Below are 14,727 nucleotides of genomic sequence, written 5' to 3' on the forward strand. Positions count from 1 at the left end.
GACAAAGCTTCTCCTTCTATACTTCAAGTAGGCTTGGAATTTGTCATGTAGCCCAGGATAGCCTCAAACTTGTGACTCTCCTCCCTCAGCTGCCCACGTGCTAGAATTACAGGTGTGAGCCACCATACCTGAGAAACATGTTTCTTTCTGACTGCCATGTCTCTCTGGTTGTCTCAGAACAAGAGCTCAAAGGAGGCAGGTCTTTGAGTAGCATATCAGACTGGAACATTCCTTAAGGGCAAGAAAGGAGGGAGGTCGTGGGGCTGTGAGGCAGGGAGCAGCCGTTGGGGAACCTAGCACTGTGGCTGTCATTGAGTGCTGACTTTCCCTGATAGCAAGTCCATGGACACTAGTGGGGAAACAGGTGGCTGATGTGTATCTAACTGATCACTCCATAAAGCCATCGAGTAACTGCGGTTTCCGCCTCAGTCTCAAAAGAGTAACTTCCCTCCATTTCAAAAGGGTAGTCAAATGGACTGGGTGTGTGGGTGTGACAGCTAATGCTGTCAACTGGACAGGACCTATAATCATCCAGAAGACAGAGCTTTGTGAGAGACTTTCTAAATTAGGCTAACTGAGGTGAGAACTACCTTAAATGTAGCAGCATCATTCCATTGGCCAGGGTCCAGGGCAACGTAAAAAGACAACAGAAGCAGAGTGCTGACATTCATCTCTCTCCACTTCCTGACTGCAGATGCAGTGTGGCAGCTGCCTTACAGTCCTGCACCACACTGTGCTAGACTGTACCCTCAAACTGTGAGCCAAGATAAGCCCTTGTGTAGTGGATGTACCCATGGGTTGTTTTTATGATCCCAAGTGTGGCATGGGGAACAGACTTGTGAGAGAGCAGGTGATGTTTATCCACTAGAAGACGAACCCCCTTGTGTAGGTGTTTGGTTTTTGCCAGCTGAAACACACCCTAGTACAGACTCTGAGTGTATGTATGTATATACACACACACATATGCCCAAAGCAGGAGGCAGGGGCTTTGGGGGTCTTGGTATTGTTTGGCTGTTCATCACCCCCACTTCAAGATGCTCCTAGAGAGAATGGCACCAGAGAATGTTTCAGGGTTCCAGGTTCTGGCTGCTGTTCCAGGTTCCAGCAGCAACTTTGGTTGAATCACTGGTCTGCTGAAATTCTGCCGACTACTCCAGGGGAATCGCTCCCAGGAACTGAGTCCAAAAAGGTCTGCTTCTCCTGTTCCCATTAAGCTCTTTTCTCTCCTATCTAGGGTAGGTGGGTTGGAAAGGAGGTATAAGCATGTAAGAAGCCCAAATAAAGTAGGTTTGGAAAAGGTCGAAGCCTACACCCTTGCTTTCCTTCAGTTGTTTTTTAATTAGGTATTTTTTTTTTTATCCCAAGTAGTAAGGAGAGGAACCGATAAAAGTTGGGTAAAGTGCTTGATTAGTACATGCAAGGCCCAGCACCAGAAAAATAAGTAAATAAAGAGCAGTTAAGTGCTATACTATGAAAATAGGCTCAGTGGGCAGAGAAGAAAGTGAAAGTAAGTTAGTGGCCGACGTGAGAGTGGGGCCAGTGCCGGGCGCTGGAGGCTGAAGGGATGGCCGACTCTGTAAACCGTGAGAACTTAATGTGCGTAAGCCAAGGAGCACACTGTCCAAAATAACCCTGCTCAGCCCCAGTGGCTGTGCCACTGCGAGAATAGTATGGTCTGGGACAGAAAACTCCAAGCCATAGGGACTCCAACAAGGTTCAAAAGCGTGTTAGCTAATAAGTGTGAACCAAGGAGGTGAACGGCTGATGGTAGAGTGTCCCTCCTTGAAAGACCCCCTCCCTGGACACTGCTGTGCCCTGAAATGCACACGGTGGACAGGGCTGTTCAGGTTCTGTAAGGCTTCATTATTCTCAACATTGTAAACAGGCCGATGCCGAAATCAGGACTTCACTCTTTGGTGATTGTTTTAGACATAAGAAGGTAACAAGAAACTTGGGCATATGGCTCAGTTCATGAATTACCTGAGGGCCTGAGTTGAGTTGCCCAGCACCATTGGGCAATCTGTGCTGGGTCCATATCTGTAACTCGTGTGTTACAGTAAAAATGTATCGGTTCAGCCTAAAATGCTAAATAAAGACACAGAGTCTGAAGCATACTTTAAAGCTGCTAGCACACACTGGGCAGAATGTAAACTGAACAAACTTATTCCTAAATCTAACATAAACAAAGCACTCTAAACCTCATATAATACTTATACCCCAAGCACTTATCACTATAATGATCAACTGGCCATTAATTCCCCTTCATCCACCTCCTCAGTCAACTGCCAAAATCTCCTCCTCCTCTCCAGGAGGTTCCGCCTTCCACTCCCTCCTTCTGCCCAGCTCATTGGCTAAACAGCGCTTTATTGACTGTTCTTACAGCCATTCACAATACCTCCACAATTCCCCTTTTTAATCTAATTTTAAAAGAATTTTTTTACCCATACATTTATATCATTACACCAATATACAATATACATACACAAGAACAACAAAACAATCATTATATTTATGTTATACATATAATATTTTGCTGTTTTCAACCCCATCAGAGACTTGAGAAGGAATAAAATTAATTAGCTGAGTAAATAGGAAGTGTAGGTTAACAGCTTCCAAAATAAAGAAATTACAGAAACACCTTGCTGCCTGAACAGTCACCCAAAGCTTTCTGACACATTGGAGCATCATCGTCAGCCTTCTGGTCCAGTATATCTGACAGACATATTTGTGAGGCAAGGACTACTGAGGACTGGCCTACCCTGTCTTGGAAGAGTTTGGCCATCAGCTCCACCTGCATCCAAGCTTGCCCATTTCAGGCAGAAATCTGTCTGTGGCAGAAAACAAGGACATTTTTGCCCAGTGCTTGGTTTGCCACACCTGAAGCCATCTCCGTAAGAAAATTCCTCGATGCTCATTACCTTCTTTGAGGTAGGCTGAGTGTTGCTAGGAGTCAATCCGTCTCATTTATTCTGTAGGTCTCTGAGGTTTTTGAAGACTTTATCTAAATATTTTACCTTATCTATTAAACCTAGGATGTATAGCCTTATGATAAAATTCAGTTGTACAATGAATTAAAAATAAACTCAATTTACATCAATATCTAATATTCTATATGAATGAATTAAAAATAGCCTTGTGAGTAACAACTAAGGCCTTATGTTGAAGAGTAGATTAAATAATCTACCTTTTGTCCTATCTTTCCTATATATTTTTATAATCTCAGAGAAAAATCCCTGAGTCCAACCTCATTCTCTTCAGAATAAAACCAATAATAATACAACCAATTCCCAATGAAGATAAACATCCAAAGCCCAAAACCTCACTCAATTCCCCTTTAAGGGAAACAGGACAGCATTCTCTTTTTAAGGCTTCTTCAGGCTGATTTGGGATGAACAATACCTATACAGGGGCCCAAATAAAACTAGGAAAATGGTTAAATAAGCTGAGGTAGCATTTGTGGTCCAGTCTCTAAATGTTGAGAAATTCAGGTTTAATAAAAGTCCTGTGTGGGACGGTCTGAAATGCTGGACCAATCGGAATCAGGAGCTTTCTTTGAAGCTGTCCTGGGAGCTGTTCTGTTCTGATGACAACAGCAACCGAAGCACTTGTGGATGGAACATGAGGAACGTGGGATGTCAGCATATCAGCATGCTGGAGGATGAATCCTGTTGGGTCTGATCCAGCATCAGTGTCTGGTACTTTAATTCTGAAATTATATAATTTCTCACAAGCATTATACAGTTCTAAAACTATAAATGCATGAGGTGTGCAGGATGCACAATCGAGGCTGGTTCTGTAGTTTGAATTCATGTACCTATGGACTGACTTAAGTCAGAGTCTCCCTTTCATCCAGGTCTGTTTCATTTCTACCTCTTTCAAAGAGGAAGTATAGTATTACCATTACCAAAGAACCTACAATCATTATTTAATTGAAATCAAAACAATATTGTATAGTTCTTAATGTCCTTCTCTAGGCTCTGTGGCACCTGATGGATAGGTTAAGCCGCAACCTGTCTCCCAAGGAAATGCACCCCGTTTTAGAGACAAGCTGGTTGCCCTGAACAAAAGAAGAGGCTTAGCTCTAATTAAACTTATGCACACCCTAGGCATTTAGTGCCTGGGTTTTACATTTTTTGAAGGTGTTTTGGCTCATCCCTTTTTTCCATTGAGGATGGACGCCTTCACCTTTTAAACTTTATATAAACTCTCATTTCAGAGTTTATACATACCCTAGGCATCTTCTACCTGGGGTTTCACACTTACGTAAACTCCCATTTTAGAGTTTATACATCCCCTAGGCATCTTGTACCTGGGCTTATACATTTTTTTGAAGGTGTTTTTGTCTCATCCTTTCTTTCCAAAAGGGATGGACACTTCCACCTTTTAAACTAAATGTCCTTTTAGGTATATAAATTTTAGCCTTTGAGTTTTTTGGATCTAAATAGGCTGACATGTACTTTGTCACCTTTAAGTCCTCAGTGTCTTTTTGCATCTGGTGTGACCGCCACCTGTCCCCCCATGAAGGTAGCTCATGTTTAGAGGGATAAGCTGGCTGCCAGAGCAGTGACACTTTAACTCTGCAAACACAGGCTTTTCAACGTGGGAGGCATTGCAGTTTGCATGTCTGTTAGTGAAAACTTTGTTGGTTAATGAAAATTTTGTTTTGCTGTTTTGCAAGTAACTTATCAGTAAGGGGGTCACACCCTACGGAGTCCAGCTGGGCTAGAACTCACAGAGATCCACCTGTCTTTTTCTCCACTGTGTTAAGATTAAGGGTGTATGTGTGATTTTTCAGGAGATCTTCTTCTATCATATCTAATTTTTATCATTTTTGATGGAACCCACAATTCCTCTTTTCCTGTATGAACATATGCAAAACCTCTATCCCGTAGTAACACACTTCCTGTTCTCCATTCTGAGGCCAGGATGTCCTTGAAATAGACAGGCTGATCTAATTCAGCAGATTTTTCTGAAATCCAGTGTCTCTCTGCAGCTGTCCTGCTTTGTTCATTAGCATTCAAGAAATTCAAAGTCAATAAGACATTATGTAATCTGTCTCTTGGGGTCTTTGATACCCCTTTTTGTTTGATGAGCATTTCTCTTAAAGTACGATTGGATCTTTCAATGCCTGCTTGTCCTATGGGATTATGCAGTGTACCTGTAACATGTTTTATGTTATAATACATTTAAAAATGTTTCATTTTATTGGAGACATAAGATGAAGCATTGTCAGTTTTAATTTCTTTAGGTATACCCATAATTGCCATGACTTCTAGTAAATGAGTAATAATGGAATTAGCCTTTTCAGAACTCAAAGCCGTTGCCCACTGAAATCCTGAATATGTGTCTATAGTATGCTGCACATACTTCAGTTTTCCAAACTTTATAAAATGAAACACATCCATTTGCCAAATTTCATTTCTTTGAATACCCCTAGAGTTACTTCCTGCAGGTAATGGAGTTTGGTTATATATAGAACAAGTAAGACATTTTTTCACAGTTCCCTTAGCCTGTTGTCAAGTGATAGAAAACTCCTTTTTTGAACCTTTGCTGTTAACATGGCATTTTAAAAATGAAATTCTGAAGCTTCTAATGCACTTGTGATCAATAGTTGATCAATTTCATCATTACCTTGTGCTAGAGGTCCTGGTAGACCTCTGTAAGATCTTATATGAATTATATACAATGGATGGTTTCTATTTCTGATCATTTGTTGTAATTGAATAAATAGTGAAGTTAATTCGGAATCATCCTGAATTAGGTCAGCTGTTTCTATATTCAACATAACTCTTTCAGCGTACTGAGAGTCAGTAACTATATTAAGAGAGTCTTCAAACTCTGATAACACCAGAAGTATTGCATATAATTCAGACTTTTGAACGGAATCATAAGGACTTTCAACTACCTTACTTATATTTTCTGATTTATAACCTGCTCTTTTTGATTTATTGGCATTAGTGTAAAATGTAGGAGCACCAGACATTGGAATCCTCTTCACCATACAAGGAAGAATCCAATTAGTTCTTTTTATGCATTGAAATCACTTGCTTTTGGGGTTTCTGTTATTAATTTCTCCCAAAAACCCACTACAAGCCCTCTGCCAATGTTCATTGTCTGCCCATAATGAGGCAATCTCAGCATTAGTAAAGGGTACCACCATCTCAGCCGGATCTATTCCAGCTAACCGGCAAAGTCTCATTTTTCCTTATACAATCAATTCAGAAACCTTTTCTATGTAGGTTTTTAGTTTGTTTTTTTTTTTTTACTTTGTGTGGTAAAAATATCCATTCTAAAATATAATCTTCCCTTCACGTAAGAATTCCTGTGGGAGAATGAGTAGAAGGCAAGATAACTAAAATACACGGCTTCTTTGGATCAATGCAGTCAATATACGAATCTCGTGATTTCCTTTCTACCAGAGCCAATTCCTTTTCAGCTTCAGCTGATAGCTTTCTTACGCTATTCAAGTCCTTATCACCTTGTAGGGTTTGAAATAAATTACTTAATTCTTGGGCAGTTAAACCAGTTGTAGGCCACAGGCAGTTAATATCTCCCAACATTTTTTTTAAAAATCATTAAGAGTTCTTAATTGATCTCTCCTGATCTGTGCTTTCTGTGGTCTAATTTTCTGTAGGCCTATTTTGTATCCTAGATACTCAACAGAGTTCCCTCTTTGTATGTTTTAGGGGGCAATCTGTAATCCCTAACTACGCAAGGGTTTTTTTTTAATTCATCAAAAATCTTTTCTAATATACTTGATTATGAATCAGCCAATAATATATCATCCATATAATGGTAAATTATGGATTGAAGAATTTTTTGCGCATTATCTCCAATGGCTATTGTACAAAATATTGACACAAAGTAGGACTGTTTAACATACCTTGTGGTAAAACTTTCCAATGATATCTCTTTATTGGGCAGCTTCTGTTAAAAGTATGTACTGAGAAGGCAAATCTCTATCATGTTATGTAAAAAAAATTATGAGAAAGCAATCCTTTAGATCAATCACTATAATAGGCCATTCCCTAAGTAACACTGAAGACAATGGGATTCCAGATTGTAAAGTTCCCATTGGCTGAATAATTTTATTAATTGCTCTGAGATCTGTTAATGTCCTCCATTTTTCAGATTTCTTTTTATGACAAATACAGGAGAATTCCAAGGGATGTTGGACTCTTCTATATGATGAGCCTCCAGTTTCTCTTGGATTAACTTTTCTAGTGCCTGCAATTTTTCTTTATTCATAGGCCACTGTTCAATCCAAATAGGTTGGTCAGTCAACCATTTGAGTGGCAATGCTGTAGGTGTTTTATCAGCAATGCTTTCCCAATATAATTTAGAAAAATCAGCTTGCATTGTATCTTGTTTATGGACAGCCTGGACACACAGACGAACTGTCTTAGATAATTCCTTTTTTATAATTTTAATTTTCTTATCAGGAGTATCACCTGTTTTATTGTTTGTTACTGGAATTGGAGGGATGTTACCTGGGTTTTCCATTGTTGTAACAGATCTCTGCCCCATAAATTTATGGTAATATCAGCCATGAATGGCCTTAATTTTCCTGTTTGACCTTCTGGCCCTGTACATTTCAGCCATCTGACACTTTGTCTTATTTGAGATAATGTTCTGATCCCTAGGAACTGTGTAGATATCTTTTGAAGTGGCTAAATTGGATCCCAGGATTCTTGGAAAATTACATTGACATCTGCGCCAGTATCTAGTAATCCCTCAATCTCTGTGCCATTTAATTGTAATTTTAACCTTGGTCTCTTATCATTAATTATAGTTTGCCAAAATATTTGTTTTTTAGTATCTTCAGTACCTTTTTTTTTTTTATGCTTTTAGAATAATCCTTTTTTTGGTGAACAGAAAGAGTATGGCTCATGTTGTTTTTTGATGGGCCTTGAGCTTAGCCCCTTAGTCAGTTTTCTGAGTTCAGGGAATTGCCTTGGGTATCTGTGGATGACCTACATTCATGAGCCACATGACCATTTCTTCCATATCTTCTACATTTAACAGGAAACCTTCTCCCTGAATTATCATTGTAGAATAATTTATCTTTAGGAATGGTTTGTTCAGTATGATTTGAATTTTTACAATCACAGCAGTGAGAATTTTGTGGTTTGATGTCTCCTGTATTTTGTCCAGTCATAACAAAATCATGAGTATTTACTTCTATGTCTGAAGTAATTTTAATCCATTCATGAAGAGGTGCAGATCTTGCCCTCAAGGGCCTAATAGCCTTTTTACTTTCAGCATTTTCATTTTCTTTCTTCTTTCTTTCTTTCTTTCTTTCTTTTTTTTTTTTTGTGACAGGGTTTCTCTGTGTAGTCTTGGCTGTCCTGGACTCCCTTTGTAGACCAGGCTGGCCTTGAACTCACAGCGATCCATCTGCCTCTGCCTCCCGAGTGCTGGGATTAAAGGCGTGCGCCACCATGCCTGACTAGCATTTGCATTTTCAAAAGCTAGAGATAGAAGTAGAATTTCTCTAGCATTTGGATCTGCTATGGTTCTATTCAGAGCTTTAATTTATTCTCTGTAAAAATTTGGTAAAGACTTATTTGAACCTTGGGTTATTTTTGTAAATGATTTCGTTTGTCCCTGTTGTTCAACCTTGTCCCAATCACTCATGGCTATTGTTCGGCATTGATCTAAGACATTATCATCAAAGGCAACCTGTACTACTAATTCAGAATATGGGCCTTCACCTAGTAATTGATCCCTGACAATATCAACGCCTCTAGTCCTATTGTGCTGCTCCATAAGTGCGGCCTCATCTTTCCACCATGCCAGCCATTGTAACTGAGGACCCAGCTCTAAAATGCCAGTCATTAAATCTCTCCAATCTTTTGGAATTATGCGATTCCGTGTGGCCCAATTATTGAGTATATGTCTAACATATGGTGAGTGTAAACTGTAACTGCTTATTACCTCCTTAAACCCTTTTAATTCTTGTGCCTCTATAGGTTGCCAAGCAAAACCCTGATAACCTTGTGGATTTTCCACATCTCCTGATAATTCCCTTATAAAGGCTGGAAAAATCATTTTTGGTTTTTTAACAAATAATGACTGCTTTGTAGTCTTGTTACAAAATCATGTTGGATGTTCTAACCTTTTTTTCTTCAGTTTCTCTCTCAGTATTGTTATTCTTAGTTATAATCCTTTCTAACTTCTCTTCTAAGGTTTGTTTCCAAATTTCATATTTTTCATTTTGCTTTGTCTCCCATACCCTAGTATTTTCTTCAGTCCAATCCATAAAACGTAGTAATTTCTTCTCTAAAGCCTTTTCTTTTGAAGACTTATAGAAAGCAAGAGTAAGGAAAATAAAAATCGTAGTCATAATCAATAGCATGATTTCTCTCTGTCTTATTTGTAGCATAGCATTATGTAAAAGAGCATTTAACAAGACCTCAAAACTTTGTGTTAGTGTGCCTTCTATCTCTAAACCACCAAAGTATAACAAAGTATAACTTCTTTTTGGGAGCTATTCTCCACCAAATTATAATAAAGTAACCTTTTTCAAGGGTGTGGATACACTACATATGCTGGGCGCCAATTTGTTACAGTAAAAATGTATCAGTTCAGCCTAAAATACTAAATAAAGACAGAGGGGCATACTTTAAAGCTGCTAGCACACACTGGACAGAATCTAAACTGAACAAACTTATTCCTAAATCTAACATAAACAAAGCACTCTAAACCTCATAAAACTTATACCCCAAGCACTTATCACTGTAATGATCAACAGGCCATTAATTCCCCTTCATCCACCTCCTCAGTCAACTGCCAAAATCTCCTCCTCCTCTCCAGGAGGTTCCGCCTTCCACTCCCTCCTTCTGCCCAGCTCATTGGCTAAACAGCGCTTTATTGACAGTTCTTACATCCACTCACAATACCTCCACACTCCCGCTTCTGTGGGAAGGAAATCTGGAAGCCGCCAGGGCTCATTGCCTAGCTGGCTTAGCTATATCAGGGACCACTGGGTTTGTTAGAGACTGTGTTTTTTAAAAGTAAGGTAGAAGGACTGGAAGGATGACTCTGGTTAAGAGCACTTGATAATCTTGAAGAGAGCTGGCGACTAACATTGGGCTCCCAGCACCCTCACGACATGACATAGTTGTCTCTAACTTCAGTTCCGGTACCCTCTTTTGACCGCTTTAGGGTACCAGGCACGCACATCCATCCAATGCTGGCAAAACCTATAAACATAAAATAAAAATAAGTTAATTTAAAAATACAAGGTGTGAAACAAAACACACACACACACACGCACGCACACACATACACGCACACACACACACACGGTGTGTAGGAGAAAATGCAGGCCCGACCTGGTGGCCAGCCTACCTGGCGCACTGAGCTAAATACGAAGCATGGTGCACCGTGGCCCCCGAAGTCAGAATACCACATGCTAAAGGAGCAGTGAGTGGCCGGTAGCTGGCCAGTAGCAGACAAGTCTTCACTCTCCGCGTCTCCTTTAACATGCATCTTCCACACAGGGATCTTCATGGTGTGAGTACACATTGTCCGATCTGAGGTAACGGGCTAGCCAAGGAGCTAACTTCAGTTCCGGTTCACAGTCAATAGGCTTCCGCTATGTATGTGGTGCAATACAGCCGCTGCTGATCCTTGAAGCCATCTCTGGAGTTACCTCCTCACCTTTTACCGAGCCCTGGGCATTTCAGTCTTGGCTGGGGACACCCTAGGAGCAATGACGAAGGTGAAGGATGTTCAAAGAATACACTGATGCCAACCTCTGGCCTTTACACGTGCGTGCACACACATACATGTGCACCCACCCACCCGCATGCACACATTACACGTGCACTCACCCACACAACGTACACACTCACATGCACACATGTGAGAAAGCATACACATACACACATGCACTCACTCGTGCGACATGTAACACACACAAACACACATACACACACATGCATGCATATTAATAGTGCAGAAATCTACTTTCTGGGAGAGCCACATTGTGGAAGCACAAAATGCTCTTCTGGAGTTGGAAACTCTTGTCCAGGCCAGCAGAGAATTCACCTGAATCACAGGCTTCCCACAAGTGTCCCCTGTATCACCTCAGTTCCAAAAATTACCACTTTGTGACACCATTTGCTTCCTAAGAGATGGTTCCCTGTGGGTGTGACGAAACATCAGTGAGGTCTTGTGACAACCAGTCAGAGTTGTGGCTGTCACACTCGGGTGTTTGGGTATTTCAGGTCCTCTGCGGTTATCACTTCAAATGTCAGGTCCTCTGTGCAAGGAGAACTTGTAATGAATTTTATCTAAGAGGCACTCTCCTCTATTAAGAAAATCCTTTGGCTTGTGATTCTTTAATTCTTGGGCGTGGCACTGGCTTCAGGGCTGCCCTAGTGAGGCCACCTTCTGGCAGATGCAAGAGAAAAGGTTCACCTGGCAAGCAGGGAGCAGAGCTGTTTAGAGCCTGGCCTTGCTCGTCTACAGCAACCCACTCTGTGAGAGCTACGCAGGCTATCAGTAGAATTGTGTGTGTGTGTGTGTGTGTGTGTGTGTGTGTGTGTGTGTGTATTTTTCCTGCGAGTATGTCTCTGCACCATATGCATGCTTGGTGTCCCTGGGAGCCAGAAGAAGATGTGCGATGCCCTGGAATTGGAGTTACAGACAATTGTGAGCCACCATGTGAATGCTGGGGGGGTCAAATGGGGGTCACATGGAAGAGCAGCCAGTGTTCTTGCTGGGCCACCTCTCCAGGCTTGCCTTAATCTGTTTTGAAGGCAGTACCCATCAGTGACCTGTCTCCAATGTCTAAGAGTCTACCATCTCTTCTTAGCATCACCACTGTGGGCTAGGCTTCCAACACATGAGGCTTTGGGGACACACTCAACCCATATTTAGATCACGGCACTGTGGCTACACGCACAGAGAGAGAATCTGTCACCCACCTGGAGATCCCCTGACAACTCCTGGGATGGTCGTTGTGTATGCTGCTGTTGCTGCAAGGCGGATACCTTTGTGCAGACTCTGTAGGTGCTGAGTTTGGCTCCCATGGAAGCTGGCCATAAAATGAGGGCGAGAGAGCAAGTGGTTTATGCAAGGACGGACACACATGTCCTAGGGAACCAGGGAGGAGATGGGCTGTTCAACAGGCCGCCACTGTAGGCCAAGGCCTCACAGCTCTGTGGGAAGGCCAATTAGATTCACCTCTGTTGAAACAGACTGGGCAGTGTCATCATCTGGAGACTCTAAGGACATCGGTTTTCTGCTGCTCCTTCTATGCCCAGACTGGAGGAGATAGAATCCTGCTAATCACATGCCAGTGTCAGGGTGGGCAATCAGGCATGGCTCCACGGTGGCAGGCAAGTGTCCGGTGGTGTATTTTATTATCATCTCACTCAGCCAGGACCTCCAAGGCTGGCTGCAATGAACACACCCCCCCTTCGTGGAAACCATGGAGATAAGTGGTGTCTCTGAGGCCATCCAGGGTACTCAGGAGAAGCCCTCAGCAGAGGCTGGTCCTTGGATGACACTCATACGAGGCCTGTCCTAGCCTCCCAAGTGTGCTGGAGCCCATGAGATGACAGCCCTCTAACCCGTGTGACGGAGGAAGCCGAGGTGAGGCAGCTGAGCCTGTCCCCGTATCAGCGAATGAGAGGTATTCTTACTCAAAGTGTGACTGAGACTTATGCTGACATGGGTATGCGTGTGAACATCCGAATGAATGTACTTGCACACACACACACATTTTGTGAACAAATACGTGTGTCATATGTACAGGAGCATGTGCTATTGTCTATGGGAATACATGTCGGCATGTGCACTGTGTAAGGGTGTATGTGCATGTGTGCATCTGTGTGTGAGAATCTATATCGGATCTGCATATGAATGCCTGCATAGGTGTATCCCTGTGCAAGTGTCTGAGCATGAATGCGTGAGAGAGCATGTGCAAGTTTATTTTTTATGTGTAGCTGAGTCCATAGAAAACAGTCAATGGTGTATAAATAGGAGCATAGTAGTTTGTGTGTGTGTGGACTGTGCATAGGTGTGTGGATGTTATTACATACATAGGAGTTTTAAAATATTTATTTATTTTAATGTGTATGTCTGTGTGTCATATGTGTACCTTACCATGGAGGTCAGAACAGGTATCCAATCCCCTGAAACTGGAGATAGAGATGGTTGTGGGCTGCCATGTGTGTACTGGGAACCAATCCCAGGTTCTCTGGAAAAGAACTGTGTCTCCAGTACCATGTGTAGGATCGTTTGTGTGTGTGTGTGTGTGTGTGTGTGTGTGTGTGTGTGTGTGTAAGGAATTGTGTGAGCATTGTTAAGGGCCAAAGATGAGGTGGGCTTCTCCCTGTTGAAAAACATGGCATGTCTTTTCTGTTAGTTCACATAGAGTGACAGGATTCAGCTGTGAGAGCATTTTGGGGACATTCTTGTGAAAGATGGGAGGGTATGAGAGTGAGGTCTATGAGGCCAATGACGCAAGGCTGACGGGTACAGGAGAGAGGTCCCTGGAGAGTGGGGCCATCTGAGATGTTGGACAGACCCTCAAAGCTCTGGCCATCATCTCGTGAAAGTTGGGGGGATGCTTTCATTTGGATACAAGGCACTCCCCGAAAAGCTCATGTGTAAACGTCTTGGTCTTCAGGTAGTGGCAGATGGATTGGATGTTGAGGGTGCTAACTTCATCACTGATTAATCTGCTGATATGGTCACAGTTGAAGAAGCTGCCATGAGGTCACAGAGGGAGCAGGACACAGGGCATGCCTTTGAAGGGTCCCCAGACCCTTCTTGCATATGTTCCCCTACTTTTCTTGCCTTCATGAGGTGAGTGATTCTCATCCACCACGCCTTTCCACAATGATTTTATTTTGCCACAGACCTAACGCCCGTGCTACCATCTGAACAGTGGCTCAAAGCTGACGTCGTGAGCCAGAATAAACCTTCCCTCTCCTGAGTGCTTTGTTTTGGGTATTTTGTAACAGTGATAGAAAATCAATTAACACAGCATTTGGAGGCTTAATGGGCTGAGTCCAGAGGGGCAGTAGCTGGGACCTCTGTCCACTTCACTCGCAAAACTTGGAGGCGCCATGGTTGCCCAGTCAGGGTGCCGGTTTGCAGTCAGCCTGGGCTTAGCTCTGGCAACCCCTCTACAAGCCATGCTTCATCTTGGCCACCAGGGGGTGCTAAAGGGAATCTGGACTTTGGTGGTAACCACCCATCCCTCAGCCCTCCCCTAAGCAGGAAAACCCAGAGCCCTGGCCAGAAGGCGCCAACATTTTTATTTGGTAATGGGTAAAGAAGCCTGATGGGACTCGGGAGGCAGAGGCGGGCGGATCGCTGTGAGTTCGAGGCGAGCCTGGTCTACAAAGTGAGTCCAGGACAGCCCAGGCTAACACAGAGAGACCCTGTCTCAAAAAACCAAAAAAAAAAAAAAAAAAAAAAAAAAAAAAGAAGCCTGATGGGTACCACAACCTGGGAAGGGAACCGAGGTGAACATCTTCTAAGTCACAGCCTGGTTTACCTAGTTCTCTGGCCTGGCTGATGAGTTCTGTTTTCCTTTTCTGGCCCACTTTCATGGTCCCTAGGTTAAGACTACAGGATCCTCAGCCTGTGTATCAGTCAATAGTCAGGTCATCCCAAAGAGTGCTGGGAAGTTGGAGGGCAGGCAGAATGCCTTTGTTTACACAGCTGTCTCCTGCAAAAATACCAGCTTCTTTCCTCTCAGGA

The sequence above is a fragment of the Acomys minous genome (genome assembly GCF_964271855.1).
Source record: "Acomys minous genome assembly, chromosome: 12".
In the NCBI taxonomy this organism is placed as follows: Eukaryota; Metazoa; Chordata; class Mammalia; order Rodentia; family Muridae; genus Acomys; species Acomys minous.